Source organism: Psammomys obesus, unplaced genomic scaffold (assembly GCF_907164565.1).
Source record: "Psammomys obesus unplaced genomic scaffold, mPsaObe1.curated_primary_1811, whole genome shotgun sequence".
Classification (NCBI taxonomy): Eukaryota; Metazoa; Chordata; class Mammalia; order Rodentia; family Muridae; genus Psammomys; species Psammomys obesus.
The window spans coordinates 2,332,121-2,346,648 of record NW_026590552.1 but is presented as its reverse complement, the minus strand read 5'-3'; the positions used below and the strand labels follow the sequence as shown (position 1 = coordinate 2,346,648).

At 43.0% G+C, this 14,528-nt stretch overlaps 1 pseudogene; it reads left to right on the top strand.

Moving 5' to 3' along the window:
- The first annotated feature begins 3,850 nt into the window (after positions 1-3,850).
- On the top strand, positions 3,851-13,808 carry LOC129677260 (zinc finger protein 235-like; annotated as a pseudogene).
- The last annotated feature ends 720 nt before the right edge of the window (positions 13,809-14,528 follow it).

Genomic DNA, 14,528 nt, shown 5'->3' with positions numbered 1-14,528 from the left:
TTTCCTTTTTTCCTCATTATAAAGGTATATCAGGGGAAGAATGTATACTAAGATGCACAAAAGGGGTTTCTCAGTTTGGAAAGCATCAGAAGAGGTACACTTAGTCAAAGCATTAGTACATGCCCACCAAGTAGTCTCAGGGATTCAGTAACATTGCTGTTGTCTAGATGAGTTAACCCATAGGGCAAGAACATCAGGCACAGGAATAAGGTGAAGGGCTTAGGTTAATGGTTTGGGATATTAGAGAAGATCCCAGCCCCATAAGTTATCTAATATTAATTTGTTCTTTCTGGTCATAGTGAGATTTGTTAGCCAATGGGTGATAGTATGGGTAGTTCCTATCCTTATGTAGTACACAGGCTGTGTGTCGAAGCATAAGTAGATATCCTGGCTTATTTCTGTGTGGGAATGATTACCTCTTTCCTCAGGGTTCCTTCCTGTGGCATAGAATCTGATTCCCCAGGTTTTCATTGTTTTCCAAAGGCCAGAAGCGTTCTGATGAAATTCCCAGAGTTTTAATTTTATGGCCATTGGATGAGAGTTTCCTGTTGTGCATTTCTGAGGAGGGAACTTTCTTTCTAGACATTCATCCTTGTGTTTTCAGGAAGACTTACTTTCACAAGCCCAATTTTTTGCAATTGAAACTTCCTTATATCTGGCAATTAGAGTGCCCCATAACAGAGCTTGCATAGAACTCTAAACTCTGTGTTCCAATCCCAAAAGATACAATCCCACATCTTTCATTTTTTCAGTATAACCAGACACTTAAAGTGGACATCAGTGAGCAAAGGTCAAGATGGAATATGGGTTGCTGGTCTGTAGTCATGGTAGCTAATACCTTCCTTGTATCTGTCTTACCCAATTCCTTTCCAGGCCTGAGGGTAATGCAGATTGGACCATAACCCTGCGCTCCTACCAAATATAAGGCTGAGGAAGAGGTGTGGGGCAGGGAGAGGCAGGACCTGGGGCCCATTGAAACATTAATGGGCCCATAGTCCAGAGACAGTCCATGTGGCTTCCATTTTCTTTACCTGGGTGTAGTGGAATCATGGTGTAATGACAACCACCTTCATAGCCATAGAATTTAAGAGAATCCCCATGTAGGGTCCATTCCAGGGTAGTTCTTTTTGCTACCCTTTTGACTGAGATTTTATCAATGGACAAAGGGAACATGGTGGTGGATTTAAAGTTCTCTTGGATAGCCTGATGAATAGCCTATAGGAAGAACTGGAGGGCCTGTAGTTACTTGACGAAAGAATGTTTAGAATGTTCTGCCGAGTGCTGGTCGCTGAGCCTGAGAAGCAGTGGAGGAGGTTTTCCAAAGGTGATCTCATAGGAGGTGAAGTCCTCCCTATGTGGGGTTCAGCTGTCCAAAGCAAAACAAAGGAAGGAGATCTAAGAATTTTGTTAGAATATCTTTTTGGTGTTGTTTTTTTGTTTTGTGTGTTTGCTTGTTTGAAATAAGGTTTCCTGTATAGCCCTAGCTGTCCTGGAGCTCACTCTGTAGAGCATCTAGAATTATCAGGTTGCAGGTACATTTCCAGCTGCTACTCCAAGAATGCACCAGAAAGGTACATGTGTATTCACATTTCTCAGAGGACTAGAACAAGGGAGTGATGAGCTCAGGTCAAGACACTACCCAGCTAAGGTTCCACTTGTGAAAAGAAATTAAATACAGATTGAAGCAGTGAATGAAATCAGTAACTTCAGAAAGGTGATACAAATGGGTCTGGAGGGAACAAGACCCATCAAGCAGCAGAACTTGGTAGCTTTAGCTTCCTGGTTTTGGCTTTAGAGTCAAGGATACAAGAAAAGGGTTATGGAATCACCCTCTATTAGAGTCCAGAAGACACTCAAAGAACAACCCCAGACTCAAGTAGCATGCAAGCAACAAAAGGTGTTTATTCTGCAGAAGACCATCTTGCTGGAGCCATCCAGGCAAGATGGCAACCCTAGGAAAAGATGTGCAGGTCTTTTTATAGGAAACTAGGGGAATTTCAGGGACAGTAGGGTCATGTTCATTGTGATTGGCATAGGTCAAAAGCATCCATGATTGCCTAGGGCTAGCTAGGGCTTGATTAGGGGTTGGGGATTCTCTAAACTGTTTCAAACCAGCCCAAACTGGTGGGTATCAGGGAAGTTACAGGGGTCAGCTTCTGACTAGCTTGCACCCAGGTGATGGGTGTGCTGCATTCCTGAAGATAAGGCTGCCCAGCACAGATGCCCCACCCTGAGATAAGATACCTTTCCATTTTTGTGGTTATCTACAGGCTATTCCTTGCATAGGAGATTTTATGGTCTTGTTCCTGAAATTGGTAACCTAAGGCCTAGTTCCTGGGACTGGTAACTTTTTTAGGGGTGGGGAGGAATCAGGCCTTTTTTATCACCTCCTTGATTAAGGAAAGCCCCTTTCTGTCAGGGCGCCCCCGCTCTTACCCCTATCGTGTCTCCTTCTCTCCTTCTCTCTCCCTCTTCACCTCCATCCAATAAACCTCTTTCATATAAAATCTGTTGTGCCCATCATCATTTCATTGTTCCTAACACTGTGCCATTGCATGTTCAAAGTATGTGATCTGCTTTTTTTATTTTGATTTTACATGGTATTGCAGTTAAGACATTATCATGAGTTTCAGAAGATCTTGAACTTTGGATATTTAAACAGTGTTGACTCTGTGATTAGAGGGGCTTTTGAAGCTGGACTGAATGCACTTTGCATTCTGATATGGCTACAAGCCTACAGGGGCCAGGGAGTGGAGTGTGGTGGTTTGAACAAGATTGGCTCACATAGGTTCATATATTTGAATGCTTGGTCATAGCATTCTGCCATGCTTCCTGTCATGATGTTAATGGACTAAGCCTCTGAAATTGTAAACAACGCCTCAAATAAATTTCTCAATTTTAAGAGTTTCATTGGTCATGATGTGTCTTCAGAGCAATGGTGATGCAGATAGCCTTAGTTTTACCACCAGGGCCCACATCCCTTCACTGAAGTTTTCTCGGCATGGACTCTTAACTCTAGTGTTGAGTCATGCTCCTATAGCTGAGCAGTTTATGTTTTAACTTTTATAATGCAATATAATATGTGACTTCAATGTTTTTAAGAAGTATGCACAGTTAGGCAAGGTAGCACACGCCTTTAATAACAGCACTGGGGAGGTAGAGCTAAGAGGTTCTATGATTTCGAGGCAAGACTGGTCTACAGAGGGAGTTGCAGGACAGCCATGGCTACATAGAAAAACTGTCTCAGAAAACAAACAAACAAACAAAATAACACCAAAAAAGCATTAACAATTGTATTTCATGACATTTAAAAAATAAACAAGGCGAAAAGCAATTTGGAAGAGCGATCTCCCGAAAAGCAATTTCCGCTGACCTCACTCTAGTTAAAATATCCCGGAATTTATGGACGCTATTCCGGAAAAAGGTACCAGAGCTAGGGGTTTCCGCTGAGGCCTCTGGGAAATGTAGTTCCGGCGCCAGCGGCGGCCAAGGTCGCTTGCGCTCAAGCAAGGATGTGCTTCCTGCCAGAGCTCCTGGTGAGGTGAGATCATGGAGGTCCCGCAGCCCTTCTTGAATGCTCTTGCTCCCGGTGTCTCCCCTCGGGGACCGAGGCTGTGGCCTGGGAAGAAGCGGGAGGCAGGGTGACGGCAGGGTCCTCTCTCTCTGGCGGTGCTGCTCAGGATTCCTGAACCATCTCAGCTGCTTGTGGAGCTCTGGTAGAGTCCAGCTTCTCACGGAGCCTGGCGAAGGAGCTGTGACGACAGAAGGCCAGTGCTCTGAAGCTTTAAGAGGTATGTAACTGCGATTTTTAAATATTATTCCATGTATTTACTTACCTCGAGAGTGGAGCATGCCGCAGCTTGTGTATGGGGGAACTCAGAAGACAACCTGTGGGATTCAGCTCTCTCCTGCCACCATGTGGTGTGCAGAGAACGAAACTCAGGAAATGAGGCTCAGCGGAAGTCATTTTCACCTGCTAGCCATTTCGTAAGGCCCAACTCCCGTTTCCTTACAAGGGTTTAGGGTTTTGTTTGTTTGTTTTAAGATAGATCTATCTATCTATCTATCTATCTATCTATCTATCTATCTATCTATCTATCTATCTATCTATCTATCTATCTATATAGCATATATATGGTGCCTGCACACCAGAAGAGGGGACCATATCTCACTGTAGGTGGTTGTGAGCCACCATGTGGTTGTTGGGTATTGAACTCAGGACCTTTGGAAGAACAGCCAGTGTTCGTAACCTCAGAGCTATCTCTCCTGCTGGGTTTAGGTTTTTATTGGTCATTATTTTCATGCACGTGGTAAAAAGAACTTGTGGAGGCTCTTCAGTGAGGTTTACTAGTATTTAAACCTTTTAGAGCAAGAAACAGGGGTTTCAATCCTCTGTATGGAAACAATGATATGTAAGATAACCATCACAGTTACCCTTCTGAGAGTGGTCAAGACACAGAATTCATCACAGTGTTCAGAGCTCCTTAAAATTTGCTTTCCTGGGTCAGAGCACTCCACACCCTGGAAGTTGCTGGAAACAGCAAATATGGGCTTTCCTAACCATGAGTGAGGTGAAGCATGTATAGCTTAGTAACCTGGAGGCTTACTCTGCTGGTTAATAGGAAGTAGGTAGAAAATTCAGGTCTATGGGCCCATACATGGAAGGCCAGCTCTTGGGGCTGATGGAAAAGCTGAGGAAGACATATGGTTGATTGTCCTAGCAAAGCTCTCATAAAAACCTTTCCTCTCCAAGCTTGCTTGTCAGAGCCCTGCCTCATCTGAAAGGGAAGAAGAGAACCAAGACCAAGTTGCAGGTAAGTCAGGTTGCGTCTCCCACTGCCCGAAGTCCCAGGGATTGAAAACAAGACCCCTGCATGTTGGGCAAGCATGGTGCAGCAGAGCCATACTGTACTGCATGGAAGTATGGGGGGGATGTTGCTGAGAAGAAAGGTTTGTTTGGAGGAGGGAAAAGAGCATAGTGGAGGACATATGCACAAAATACACTGCACATGTGAAAGTGTAAAAGGGTGAATATATTTTGAAATAGAGGAAGGAGACTGGGGAGAGAGGGCTCTACTGTTTCTGGGACTCTGTGGAGAGAGGCAGAGCGCTGGTGCTCATTGGCACCCATCCTAGCCTACTAGACAAGTTCCAAGCCACTGGAAGACCCTTACTTAAAAGCAAAAATAAGAAAAGGTGGTCAGCACCTGAGGAAAGACACCAGAGCGTGTCCTCTAGCCTCTACATGCATGTGTACCCTCATATACATAAGTATTTTACATGCATGTGTACACACATGCACAGAACCATGCTCACCCTCCTTTCCTGCATTTGGCATCCTGAGCATTTATATCCTGAGTAACCAGGGAGGGTCTGGCTGCTGCCATCTGCACAACTTCTAGGTTTGACCCATCTCAGGTAATGAAGGAGTGCAGTAAAGACAGACATACAGACACATGTATAGACAAGCCGGCATGAGATGAGGCCTGTGCTCTGATGGAAACACACCAGCAACTCAGTGCATTTATTATACTCCAATGCAGGATGCATGCTCAGTAAATTGAAACATGAATACTAGTGCAAAAGTGTGTATTTGACATGGTGCTCAGAAAAATTCTTCAGCTGCCCAGTATAATCAGTTCCAAGGAGCAAATGCTTGTTTTCCTAAAAACAATGGCCCAGATAATTTGTAGGTAGTAGATATTCCTGATTCTCTGTATTCTGACCTAAACTGGACACTTTGAAAAATCTTAGGTACTTTGGTAAGTGATTAAAAATACAATTTTTCTGAAACTTTCACTTGTAGCCTTTATGGAACACTGTTCCCAGGAATGGCATAATAAAGACAATGATGAAAGTGCTGGACATATGCTGGGTGCTGGGTGCTGGGTACATATCAAACAGTGTCTTAGGTCCCTTCTATGGTCTCATTTAATCCTATCAGGAACATTGTAATATATTTACTGTTATAATATGGAAACTGAGGTCCTGAGAAGTTTCCCAAGCTCATCAGGCTATAACCTTAAGGTTTGAATCAAGGTCTTTAAGGTTTGCAGAGCTTATGCTCATGCCCATGATCCTGAATGCCACTCCTGTTGGCCAAGGTGTGTTCCTGAGAACACAGAGGGAAAGCTGCATGTTTCAGAAATTTTTCGTCAGATGGAATATCAGACGGAAGCAACTTCAGGAAGAAGAGATTTCTCAGGCCAGACCATCAGCAGGGAAGGCATGGTGTTATGTTTGAGTGACAGAGCTCTTTATGTGGAGGGTGAGGGAAGGCTAAGAAGCTGAGAGAGAGACATCCATACCTCAAGCCCTATAGCAACTTACCTCCGTCAGCCAGACCCTAATCCTCCCACCAGCTGGGAACCAGGCATTCAGCCAAGGTGGGAACATCACACACCCAAACTAACATAGTGACCATTTTTCTACCTCCTCTGCTTTACTATCCAAATTTTTATCCTGTTTTCTCCCACTTAGATAGGATTTCTATTTCTTTCTTGCCTTCCTCACATCCCAAGACAGAGTTTCCCTGTGTAACCCTAGCTCTCCTAGAACTTACCCTGTGGACCAGGCTGGTCACAAACTCAGAGATCCTGCTTACTCTGCCTCCCTAAGTCCTTGGATTAAAGATGTGTGCACCACAACGGCCTGCCTTAGTTTGGGTTTCTGTGATTGAAAGAAAGCCAAAGTTTATTTGGCTTATCCCTCCACAATTCTCTTCATCATCAAAGGACGTCAGGACAGGAACTCAGAGCCTTTTGGTCATGGTGTTTTGTCCCAGCAACAGAATCCCTAACTAAGACAATAGGAACTTTGTAAATAGTTGCTCAGGTGCTTATGGTATTGGCTCTGAAACTGAGGTGGCATGACATTCAGGAACTCACTGTGGACTTCAATAAGGAGGAGCTGGAGCTGATGGATACTGCCCAGAGGAAGCTGTACCATGACATGATGCTAGAGAACTTCAGGAACATTCTGTAAGTGGGTGAGGATCACAACCTCTGTCCCCTGGTAATGTCAGAAGCTCACATTAGGTGTCTTAGTTATACTCCACTGTTTTCCTTTTAGGTTCAATTATTTCATATTTTATGTATATTTGAGTGTTTTCTCTGCATGTTTATCTGTGCAACACATGCATTCGTGGTGGCCACAGAGGTGAAAAAAAGGCATCAGACCTGGAGTAACAGATGGTTGTGAGCCAGCATGCATATGGTAGCTGCACACACAACCTAGGTCCTCAAGAAGAGTGCCTAGTGTTCTGAATCACTGAAGCATCTCCAGCCTCCCCTTTTTTTAAACTGCATTTTATACAAGCATGTGTGCTTTAAAATAATTTTTAAACATTTTTTTATCAGTGTGAGTATGCACATGCATACATTCATGCTGAGTATGTGTGTGTGTCTTCATAAATGTCGTGACCATGGCAAATCTTATATCGGAAAGCATTTAATTGGGGCCTATCTACTGTTTCTGAAGTTTAGTACATTATCATCATGGTGGGAAGCATGGCAATGCTCAGCAGGACATGGTAGCAGGGAGTTCTACATCGGGATCTAAAGGCAGCAGGAAGAGAGAGCCATCCTGCCTGACTTGAGTATTTGAAACTGCAAAGCCCAAGCCCAGTAACACACTTCCTCCAGCAAGACCTCACCTCCTGATCCCTGTCAGGAACTGAGACTCCCTGTGGACCAAGCATTCAACCACATGAACCTGTGGGGCCTATTGTCATTCAAACCACAACATTCCACTCCCTGGCCCCCACAGGCTTGTAGCCAGATCAGAATGTAACATGCATTCATTTCAACCAGAAAAGTCACCATAGTCTATCACAGTTTAAAGTCCAATGCTCAAAGCCTCTTCTGAGACTCATGCAATCTTTTAACTGTAACTCCTGAAATATCAAAATAAAAAAGCAGATAACATAATCCAATATACAAAGACAGAGTATGCCATTCTAAAAGGGAGGAAAGAGAACACAGTGAGGAAATACTGAGCCAAAACAAGAACTGAAACCAGGAGAGCAAACTCCAAATTCTGCATTTCCCTGTCTGATGTCAAAGCATTCTTCAGATCTCCAACTCCTTTCTGCTTAGTAGACTGTACTAACCTGGGCTGGTTCTGCTTTCTGTTAGCATCTTTTCTGGCCAGGTATCCCATGCCTCTGACATCTCTTAACTCTTGGGGTCTACAAGGAAATCCAGGCTTTCCCTTCCAGGTTCACACACTGACCTTTCTGGTCTTCAATGCAGGAATGTCCCTGCCACAAGTCCTGCTTCAGTGGCTTTCCTCAGCTGCAGGGAGTTTCTACAACCTCTTTTTTGTGTCCTTGACCAGACAGCTAAGTGCAGCTACCAGATGCCCTAGCACTGTTTCTTTTGTGTTGGTGCTTCCTCCCCCTACAACCTTAGATTCCCATCGTGCCACTCTCTGCCTCAGACAGTTGGCCCCCCATTTCATTCAGTAAAATCAAGTTGTGTACAGTTTTTTGTTTTGTTTTAAAGTCTTGCGGTGTAGCCCAGGCTTGCCCAGAAATTTGTGGCCCTTCTGTCTCAACTTTTCAAGTGCTAGGGTAACAGGCTTCATTCACTGTGCATTATAGGTACCCCATCTTGCTAGGGCATCACACTCCAGCTCTGCTGAAATCTATTCTTTTCCTGCTTTTGTCTTTCTGGTTCAGCTGTTGTCACTTGCTTGTTTCTGGCCAGAATGCTCTTTACTGGTGGAGTGCTATGCCTCCTCTGGCCTCCTGCATTCCTTTATTCAGGAGTCCTCACAGACCATCCTCTTAAGGACAGCTTTATGGGTGTCTCAAATTCACACTCCACATCCTGCCCTTACCCCTGATGGTGTCTGAGCACCTCTTAGCACGTTACCGCAGATTTCATCTTGTGGTGGCTACATACACTAAAATCACAAGTATTTGCACACTGTGAGCAAAGGCTCCATAAAGTCTATGGCCCTTGTGCAACTGCAATGACTTCTATCTCTAGAAAGCCATCCCTGTTTCTTACAAGTGTATTCCTCTCCTGACACAAAGCCCTGTTTCCCTACCTCCTTCTCCCACCATCATTAACCATTCCCAATGTGTCATGCAAGCCACTGAGCTACATTTCAGGATCAGTGGATCTTCAACTTCAGTTGTTTCCGTTTTCAGCTTCAGAAGTTGTTCGGTTTACCTTTGCAAGGTGGAAGTTGCCTAAACCCAACTTTGGTTTGTCAGAGGTGCCGGGTAGGGGGAAGGCTGATGTCAGCTGAGAGCTGTCAGGGTTGTATGAGGGAGGGGGAGGACACAGTACCTAGTGACGGGGTCTGTGGGTTTCTGCAGCTTCTGTGTGAGATTCAGCATTGTCTACAGGGACCTGCAACACAGTTTATTCTTGGGTCATTTTTCATTTCCTTGGGGACCTGTCAGATAGTATTGCAAGCTTTGTTCTTCCTTCAGGATATCTGCTGCTTTAGTTTGGCAGCTGAGGTCTCCCTTGATTTTTGAGCCCCTCCCCTCCCCTTTTTTGTGAGATTGGTGATCTTAGTTTGGAGACCAGGAGTTTTAAGGAAACACGCTTGCTCAAGCTGTTGCATTCTTTCTTTTTCCCAGACTAGCTCTTCCGTAATCAGCAGACATGTTTTGAGTCTTGCCATCTAAATGCTTTAGCTCTCTTCTCATAGTTTCTAAGCAAGCTGTGTGCTGAAGTCATTCCAATCTTCTACATGTGTGTGCTCAAAAACACAGTGGCTTCCTCGAGCTAGACATCAGCTTCTGGGCCTTTGCTGTTCTGAGCAGTCACTGTACAACTCCGCTTTCCCTCAGGTTCCAATGCTCCTTGTACCATCCCATCACACTCTCTCACCTTAGCGATGAGTCAGGGGAACCAGATGCTCTTCATGTCACCTGCAGACAGGTTAGGACCAGGCAGGTCTGGTTTTGTTTTCTTGCTCCAGGATCAGGGAGGAGGCAGACCCTTATGTATTTCATCCCACACCATCCCTCAAGTAAAAAAAGCCCAGGTGCTGAAAAATACTTCCTTCTCGTTATCACTCTGCACAGCTACACACGGGTACAGCAAGACAGGTACTCAGCAGTAGCTGAATTTGACCATGAGCTTCAGCTCCTGCACTGACCCAAGATTTCACACCATGGTCAAACATGGGTTGCTCTTGAGTGTTCACTCTCCTTGTTGTAGATTTTTGTTCCTCAGAGTAATTGGAAGTTCATCTTTGATGCTGGTCTGTAGTTAATATTTCCAAAAAGAAAAGTGAGGACGGAGACTCTCAGTGTCCTCATCCTTGCTGATACCTCCTTCTATTCTTTATTTTTTCAGGAGGCCATAGTCCAAACAAGATGGAAACTTGCCATGCAATGGAATTAAGGTGCCCTTCACTGGGGTGGCCTCCATAGTGGCTAGTGACAAGCCATGATGTCAACACACTGGTCAGTGCTCCAGAAGCTGTCATAAACACCCAAGGAATGGTGTCTCACTTCCTAGAGCACTGCTACTCCTTCCATGTTGGAGCAGAAGAGCCTTCCCTGACCTCTGAGAATGATAGCTGTCTTGAGAGTCTCACTACCGACCATTCCAGTAGAACTGAAAAATCAGGAATTTCTCTCAGGGAGAGCTCAGAATTCTTGGAGTAAAACATAAACATATCTTGGGGAGAGACAGAAACACCGGAAACACTGTCCACAGACTCTGGTGAAAAAAAAAAAAAAAAAAAAAAAAAAAAACATGATTGTTTGGTCAGGTTGACATTCTGAGTTTCATTTCCCAACACGATAATAATATACTGCATCAAAGAGACAAAGCCCACAGCAGCAGTGACTGTGGTAAAGTCATCTTTCCCACATCACCCCTCACCCAATATCATGTGTGTATAGAATAGAAGGGTTAAACCAGGGCAGCAAAGGCTAAGAAACCATAATTGAGAGTTTAGAACTCCATCATCAGGTCATCTTAGGAAAGGAGTCCCCTGAACCTAGTACGCACAGGGCTCCAGTGTCCCCATTCAACACAGTGCTCATCCAGGAAAAAAGCATTACTGGTATCATGAGTGTGGCAAGAGTCTCAGTAGAGCTCAAAGTTTAAAACTCACCAGAGTGTATACAGGGATGAGAAGTCCTACTGGTGTGACAGCTGTGAGAAAGGCTTCCACCGAAGCTGGAATCTGAACATCCACTGCCTATTCTACACAGAGAAACCTTACAAGTGTGAACTGTGTGAGAAGGGCTTCATTTGTGCCTCAAACTTCCATAAACATAAGAGGGTCCACACTGAGGAGAAACCCTACACATGTCAGCAGTGTGGGAAGGGCTTCCGTGAGACCTCAAACTTCCACACACACCAAAGGGTCCACAACCACATCAGGGAGAGGCCCTATATCTACAACATCTGAGATAAAATCATTTTATCATTCAGAGATAAATTCTCATATACCACCAGAGGATCCATACTGTAGGGTGTCTCTAGGTTGGTTCTGCTGTCATGTGGGTTCCATGCTGCTGATTGTTAAAAGCTCCCCCATCCCAGAGGCTTCGGAAGACATTCACAGGGGACTGAACTTTGGTTATTTTGCCCTCAGCTCATTCTCCTACTGGGTTCATTATGTAAAGGGAACATAGTATTTTAGAATGGATCTTAGCATACAAACAAAAAAATTCAAGACTTATATAGACATGGTTTCTGATTTCATTATAAAAGGAAGACTTATTTGTTAAATGTTATGAACAGACCTACGAGAAATCATAGTGCCTGTCACTAATGCTGAGATTATGTCATTAAGGGTAAGCAATGAAAACTGGCAAAGAGCTTATAGAAACTGTTTGGAGACAACATAGCAAGTATCATAAGAACAAGTGAGTTTAGTTTAAAAAGAGTTAATTGAGTTCTCCTCCATCTAGTGAGAATACCAATTTCTGAAGCACTTAGAGTTTATACTGATAGAAATAAGTCAAGAATGGCTGGGTAGAAGTCTGAAAAAAAATAAGTAATTCAAAGCCCACATGTTAAAAAATCAGTTGTCCGCCATTCTTACGATATTACCTTTTCCTGAATCTCATAGTTATTTAGCCTCAGTATACATAAGGTTGTTTTGCATATAGAAACTGCTGAACTTATTCAGGATGACTCAAAATTAACCTTTTTTCAACTACCAAAAGTATATGCAAATCATCCATTGTCTATAACACATGTCAGATGTGGTACACATGTACCAAACATGTGTACCAAACCCTTTAGCACGTGGTAATCATGAAATTGTTCAGCTATTGATAGGAAATGTGCTAGAAGCTTCAGAATTTCATAAGAAACACCATGTTGAGTGCAAAAACGGGGGGGGGGGAGTCTTGACAACAAGCCAAAGAAAATGTCCTACTTGTTCTTTATATAACCAAACCCCATTATTTGCATATAGTAACCCAGAAGTTTACCCAAAGAAATGAAATTTGGTAAATGGATATGTTTCCTTTCACAGTTTGAAAATTTCAAATATGTGTACTGTAACATAGACAGATACTCAGTATTTCAGTGGGCAACTGCTTAAGTTCTAAAACCCCGATTCTGTAATTAGACATTTATTGGATGTTACAGCAATTATGGGACTTCCTGTACAAATTGAAAATTACAGTGCTCCTGTATATGTCTCTAGGAAAATGAAGCATTTTGCATGTCATAATATAAAGCATATTATGGGTATACTACATAATCTTTAATAACAAGCAGTTGTAGACAGATCTATCATGCGCTAAAAGAGATGCTTAACGAACAGAAAGGGGTAACAAAGACTCCTTAATATTGGTTATGTAATCCTTTATTATTTTAACTTTAATTTTTTAATTCTAGTGAGGAAAAAAAACAGCTGGCGAGAGATATTGGGTTGTAGGAAAATACTGAACTAAGTCGTCCTGTGCATATTAATATCCTAATATCAGAATGGAAGAGAGGAAATGTTTTTTTTTTTGTTTTTTTTTGTTTTTGTTTTTGTTTTTTTTTACTGGGGAAAGGTTTTGTTTCTCTTTCAACAGCAAGAAAAAAAAGCTGGAATCTATCAAAATATATAAAAATAATATTTGACCAGGGGAGACCCCCTGAAGACATGAAAGAAATCAAGAGGACAAACAACAGGTAACATAATGCTGATCCCTCTGCAAGGGAAAAGCTCTGAGACTGGCTGGGGACATGACCTTCAGCTGTGCATAGTCAATAAATCTTGTTGGCTTCTAAATTCTCAGGACTGGTCATGCCATCCTTTCTTATGACATGGATAAAAAAACTTGGTTATTGTGGTTTGAATAGGTTTGGCTACCATAGACTCGTGTATTTGAATTCTTGGCCCATGGGGAGTGTCACTTTTTTGAGGTGTGGCTTCAGTGGAAATGTGTCACTGTTGGAGTAAGCTCACACTTCACCCAGTACAGATAAGAACATCCTCCTGGCTGCGTGCAGATAACAGTGCCCTTCTGCTGCCTGTGCATCAAGATGGAACGTTCAACTCTTTTTTTCGTCACTATGTCTGCCGACAAACTGCCATGCTTCCTACCATCATGAGAATGGACTGAAACTCAGAAACTGTAAGCCAGCTCCAATTAAATGTTTTCTTCCATCCAGGCATGGTGGCACATGCCTGTAATCCTAGCACTTGGGGAGACAAAGGCACAGGGATCTCTGAGAGTTTGTGGACAGCCTTCTCTACAAAGCAAATTCAGGAAGCCAAGGCTGCACAAAGAAACCCTGTCTTAAAGATAAAAATGTTTCCATTCTTTGTAAGAGTGGCCTTGGTCATAGTGTCTCTTCACATCAATAAAAGCCAACCGATGACAGTTATACAGTCCAAATTATCTTACTGAGAATGACAGATGACTTTTACGTGATCATACAAAAATCAGAGAATCATATTGAGCTGATCTGTACACATTTCACTTTCCATACAAGTGTTAATTCAATATTGTACATTATCTGTGAAAGTTGATATGTTTACAGAACAAAAGGTCCAGACAGCAGCGAAGTTGGAGCTGCCCTGACAGGATTCATCCTGCAGGATGCTAAGAAGGCTAATGAGACACTAAGACACATTTATTCCAAAATCCTATTAATCAACCTCAGACTGCCTTAATAGCTATTTCATCAAAACTTTCTTCTAGGACAGCTTCAAAGGAAGGTGCTGACCCCAAATGACCACTATTGGTTCAGCCTCTCAGACTGTTCCATTCAAGACTTCCTTTAAGCCTGCACTTCCTCAGCACACAAACACTGAACTGGAAAGGTTACAGCTAGCTTTCTTAAGACTGGCCAATATCCCAGTGTTCTTGGGCCCCCAAAACAGGAAAACAACATCTCCAGGTTAAAAAAGGAATATTTAGAGAATGATGCCCCCTTTACCAAAATGTGGGGTGGGTAGTTTTTGGTTATTTGTTGGGTAATAATTGTTGTTAAAAGGGGGTTAATTACAAATTGTTAATTTTCTTGATCAAGTTGGAAAGAAGGCATAGGAGATCAGACTCAGATTTCTCTCTTATTCTTTATCTTATCTCTGTT